Below are 6000 nucleotides of genomic sequence, written 5' to 3' on the forward strand. Positions count from 1 at the left end.
AAGCTTAGTGAGTCATGATGTGTAGACACCCATCGACAAAGACCAAAGGAAAACACGTTTAAACGCATAGGGGAAGAAAAGGAAGAATGCGCTCGCTCGCCTCGCTTCGCCGGGCCAGGCTGGGCCGGGCGTAGTGTGGCGTGGTGAAAGATAAGGGGGGCGTGACACCCGCGTGAATGGTCTGGAAAATTCTGGTCCTTGTACGTGCCTGTTTGTAGTTTCCTTTTGTCACTCTATTTTGTCCATATGCAGTTTTAACTAGACGAGTTTGGTCTACAGTAACTGTACAAAGACTCGAGCTACTAACATTTGTCTGACGTGATAGTGGCATAATATCTTTGCAGTTACCGCTAAAGATTATTTATTTCCGTGCAGACAAAACGTTCCTGTGGAAGCGGTTCCTCTATGGTACCGCAGAGGGACTCGTCTCACTTACATGTCAGACCCCACTGGGACGCTGACGTGGGACCGAGTGTCTTTGCAGTACCGTAGAGGAGGTTCGTCCCTGCTTGCGGTCGTTTTGGAAGCTGTGCATTTTTTTAAGCAAGAAATCATTTCATCGGTAGTTGTAGTGGTGAGGTCAGTGCGAGGTTTGTGTTTCAGTAGTGCAACGCCGTAGACGAGGTCACTGTAGTTTTTTTTAAAGCAAGAAATCATTGGTAATTGCAGTGGCGAGGTCACTATGAGGTTTGTCTTTCAGCGGTGCGGCGCCATAGACGAGACAGAGGCACGGCACAGCTAGCGCTGGAGCGACGACATGACATGGAGCCCGCCGGGAACTGCCCTGGTGCCCTGGTGGCCTCGTCAGCGTGACGGGCGGCAGCGGCTTCATCGGCTCGTGGCTGGTCCGCCTCCTCCTTCACCACGGCTACCCCGTCCGCGCCACCGTGAAGAACATCCGTGCGTAAGAACATGCCTTTGCTTCTGTTGGCACAAATTTAGGGCCAACACACACGAATACACACGATTGCGCAGCGAGCGACGGCACAGATGCAGCGCCGATGCTCAGGGCGGTCAGACCGGTCAGGGTGACCGGTCAGACCGGTTCGCCGGCGAAGAACGGCGAAGTCCGACGAACGCTCGCCCGGGAAGAACCCCGTCAGAGAAGGCGCACGTAGGGTTGTTCTAGGATCGGCAGGCCACCTAAAACGCCTTTAGACGTCGCGGAGACAAAGGAAGAACAACAGATAGGAGATTGGAAAAGCTAGGGATTAGAGATAAAAGTAAAGACAATAGACATAAAGAAAAAGTAATGTATTGATATATTTTTGATCGATTGGATGTCCTCAATCGGTCGTGACTTTTTATATTTATAGGGAGGGATGGTCTTATCCCATTAGATGTCGAAAACCTAATTAATTCTGTGTCAAAATGCAACTCCTAACTCGGACTGGGCTGCCTGGACCGGTCTGACCGTCCTGTCCAACCGGTCTGACCGGTCTGGGTCAGGGTCAGATCTTCCCGAAGTCATAACTCTCTCATCCGAACTCCAAACTGAACATTCTATATATGAATTTTGATCTACTCGACGAGAGCTATCCAATGGTGAAGTCTATTTTGAATTTTGAACAAGTTGTCCAGACCGGTTTGACCGGTTTAGGTAAGCGGTCTGACCGGTTCCACCAGTCGTGCCAATTTTAGTCATCAACATATGCCCCCTGTTATTTGGCAAAGTTTGCGTACCAAAGAACACTCTTTTGGACCAAAATTGTCTAAGGGCGATGATTAACACATCGGCCATATATTTGTTCTAAGGGCGATAAGATTATCGGCCATAACTTGCTTTTCTTCAAGTTGATGATGGAACAACTTGTTTCGGTCTCCAAACTTTCTTTATGGCTACTGATTTTATAGGCTCGACCTCCACTGGTTGCTCCATTGATTCTCTCTTGCGCATACGTTGCAGTCTTTGTTTCTGGGTATGAGATAAGCCCGAGGGACACCACCTCGGCTGTAAGTATTTTGAGTCTTGCTTCATGTCTTCTTTGCTGCAATCAATATCTCTTTTGACCAGATCATTGCTAGCAACAATTGGCCTTTGTGGTGAAGCATAATTTAGATATATAGGAGGATACTGAATATAATATGATTGCATATGCATCCTACTATAATTCATAGGCGTATAAAAATAAGGGTGAAACCAGGGAGTAAACGGTCCATAATAATTACTTTGATGTGAACAACAAACCGATTGCTCTTGAAGTTTTGATGATGAACTCACATCATTGGCTTCACCTAATTGCTTCTCCTTCTTCTGAGCAGTTCCTTGCTTCTCATATCTGGCCAAGAGTTTCTTAAAACTCGGGTTTATCTTACTTTTGAAGGAACCCACTGATTCATTGGACGCACCGGTCAGACCGGTCTTAACACCGATCAGACCGGTCGACTTGCTGTTGGCCTTCCTTTTGTCTTGTCCCCCGAGCGTTGAAGCGTCTCGAGAGGTTTTGTTCTGCTATATCTTCTTCTCATGTCTCTCTTCTCCAATGATCACATTTTTCCCATTGTCAATTCGGCTTGATTCAGCCGAATTAAAATCTTAGGATTTTTCAATTCAAGCACATGCGTATGCATTAGAAAAGGATTTTGATCAACATGCATTCCATAAATAACCAATTGTCCTTCATTTATTGTTGATTGTATTTGTCTACGAAGAATATTGCAATCATTTGTAGCATGAGAGAAGGTATTATGCAATTTACAATAGTCACGTCTCTTCAACTCATCTACCGATGGAATAGTGTGAGAGAACTTAATCTTTCCAAGCTTTGCTAACTCATCGAAGATTCTATCACACTTAGACACATCGAAAGTGTATTTAATTTCATCATGCCGATTTTTGGGAATCAGCTTTAAAGAAGCACAAGTGCTAGGTTTATCGCTAGATGACCATACAAATTCAGCAGCATAAACCTCACTATTCTCATCGTTTGAAGAATCACCATGAATCTTATGCATACCAAGATGATCAGATTTATACTTAGACTCTTTACTTCGGCTTTCTTGAGCCAAAGCCCTTTGCAAAACTTGATTAATGGTTAGGAACTCATATCCTTCTAATTTTTCTTTAATATGTGACCTCAAACCATTAAGAGCTAATTCGACAAGATCCTTTTCAGAAATAACCAAGCTATAACATCGGTTTTTTTGTATCTCTATATCTTCTAATAAATTCAGCAACAGATTCATCATGCTTTTGCTTAACCGATGTTAAATGACATAGCCTCAACTCATTTTCACCATTATAAAAATGATCATGAAATTTACGGTCTAATTGAGACTATGTTTGCACAGAATTAGGAGCTAAAGCCGAAAACCATGAAAAAGCAGTACCAGATAATGACAAAGGGAACATTCTAATTTTCAAATGATCAAGACTCCCATAAATTCCCATTTGTACATTAAACTGACTAACATGCTCCCATGTAGTTCTACTATCCTCTCCAGTGAATTTAATAAATTCTGGCACTCTAAAATTCTGAGGATATGGAATAGAATCAAAACTCTCAGGATAAGACTTTTGACAAACTAGAGTTTTGTCCTTCAATTCTACGCCGAAAGTTTCTTCAAACATAATAGCCAAATCTTTCTAATGCTTATTAAGTATTTGATTAAAATAAGAGTCATTTGGCTTTTGCATATTAACACTAGAATTATTCGGCGCATGTGGTGCATGGTTCGAATATGTATGTGGTAATCGCTGTATATGACCATTATTTGTCACCATATCGTATGAATTATTCATTCGGCTGAAATCAGCCAAAATAGGAGGTACACTAGTAATTGGTTCAGGAGAAGATGGATATGCAACTAAAGCTCCATAATCGGTCGGACCGGTTGGAACCGGTTCTCATGACCGGTCTGACCGGTCGGCGTGACCGGTCTGACCGCTTCATGCGTTCGGTAGTATTCTGGGCACCATTATAAAAATTCATCGGCATAGCATAATAATGGGCATATGCTGCCGATGATTCAGGAGACATCAGAGTATGCTGAAAAGTATTGTCAACATTAAAACCAGGAGCACTACCATCATCAGTTAAAGGTTGTTTTCCTAATGATTTATCAATCATGCCTTGAGCAGTAGCAATTATTTTTTCTTGACCACTAACCACCAATTGAGTAATTTGCTCCAAAGTAGGCGGTGTTGTATCACTTACAGTGACACTTGATTTAGCTTGCTCCTCTTCATCTGAAAGAATGACCACCCCCTTGTCCTTCAAGACATCACCCTTCCGATTCTTGAAAAAGTGCGACAAGAACCACTGACGCTTTTCGTCAATTTCTTTCTCCTTGCTCCGTTTGTTCTCCTCTTCACACTCCTTGATGAAGGCTTCATAAGCTTGACGATTTTCGAGCGGCAACTCATCAACAGATGGTCTGTTGATGTTATCAGGATCGATCTCACCAGGATTTGACAGCTTCACCATGGTGATAGATGGAGTAGATTAGATCGGTTTTAAATAACCAAGATCTTTCGTCCCCAGCGGAGTCCCCAAAATATGTTGGCGCAAATTTAGGGCCAACACACATGAATGCGCACGATTGCGCGGCGAGCGACGGCACAGATGCAGCGTCGATGCTCAGGGTGGTCAGACTGGTCAGGGTGACCGATCAGATCGGTTCGCCGGCGAAGAACGGCGAAGTCTGACGAATGCTCGCCCGGGAGGGACCCTGTCAGGGTAGGCGCACGTAGGGTTGTTCTAGGATCGGCAAGCCACCTAGAACGCTGTAAGCATCTAAGCCCTCAAGGTATGTTTCGGTGATTAATGACAACCATTATTGTGACTAATGAGTTTGTGCAGCTTAATAGATCATTATCGCTCATTTGATCATATGTCAAAAGAGGCCCCTCAATTCCGTTATTCAAAAAGGCGATCTCGGTATTCAACTCAAATATATAACAAGACTAAGGATCTTTGTAGTCCTAAGTGTCGTAAGGTTGAGAAGGACACTTAGGTTAGTATAGGTTTTATAGTTTTGTAGTGATCGCACTATTAAGAGGGGTTAAGGTCAAGTAACTTGAGCATGGACATGGTCATTTGAAAATGGATACACACTATGGTCACTCAGGTTTCTAGAAGTTCAAACTAGTTTGGACCCGTGCTGCAGCACGGCAAGCACGGGCCCTGGCTCTGCCCCTGTTTGGATGTCACAATTTTTAGATAAACCAATAGTCTCAAATCAGATCGATGGATCATATAGTATAACTTGGAATCTATTTAACGGAGATGAATACCTGTCAGGTTTTGAGCTAAATAGCAAACAGTCCAAAGCTGCAAGCAGTACTACTTCCTTGATTTTTATATGCAACCACTCATTTCAGTAAATCAACGAGGGTGGGGGTCTGCCGTGGGAGAAACATGTGACGTGGACCGCAGCTTGGGTGGAGCAGGTGAGTGGCAGCGAGCCGCAGAGGGATAGCAGTCGATGTTTCATCGCCGTGGAGACGAAGGCTCTGGAACGTCGGCTGCTTCACCGTGTTCGAACGTCTGATCAATATCCAATGGCTGAGATAAAAGGGCGATGTGGCCCAATGTGTGGCCTGAGTCTCTGGTGCAGATTTTGTTAGGTAGAGATAAGTGGTTTTCAACTCATATCTCAAGAATATTTGGATTTCACTCAAGACTCAAATCAGAAAAGGCAAAATCAGAAAAAGTCTATACACCAGTTTAACCGACGCTTCCACTTTTCTATACGTCGGTTAAACGCCGTCAGCAGAGTCTGGACAGGTTCTATACACCGGTTAAACCGATGTTGTTTGAATTAACGTCGGTGCATTAGTCCAGAGTTGGTTTTGCCAGGACATTTCAAGTTCAATACACCGGTTAAACCGACGCTATTTGAAATGAGACGTCAGTGCAATTGACCAGTGAGATAGTTTTTCTAGGGATTTCAGAAGTTGTACTCACCGGTTAAACCGACGATGGATTTGAGTTAACGTCGGTGCAGTTGTCTAGAGACTTGGCTTTTCAGTTGATCAGTGGGCAACTACACTCATCG

The sequence above is a fragment of the Panicum virgatum genome, chromosome 8K, assembly GCF_016808335.1.
Source record: "Panicum virgatum strain AP13 chromosome 8K, P.virgatum_v5, whole genome shotgun sequence".
NCBI lineage: Eukaryota > Viridiplantae > Streptophyta > Magnoliopsida > Poales > Poaceae > Panicum > Panicum virgatum.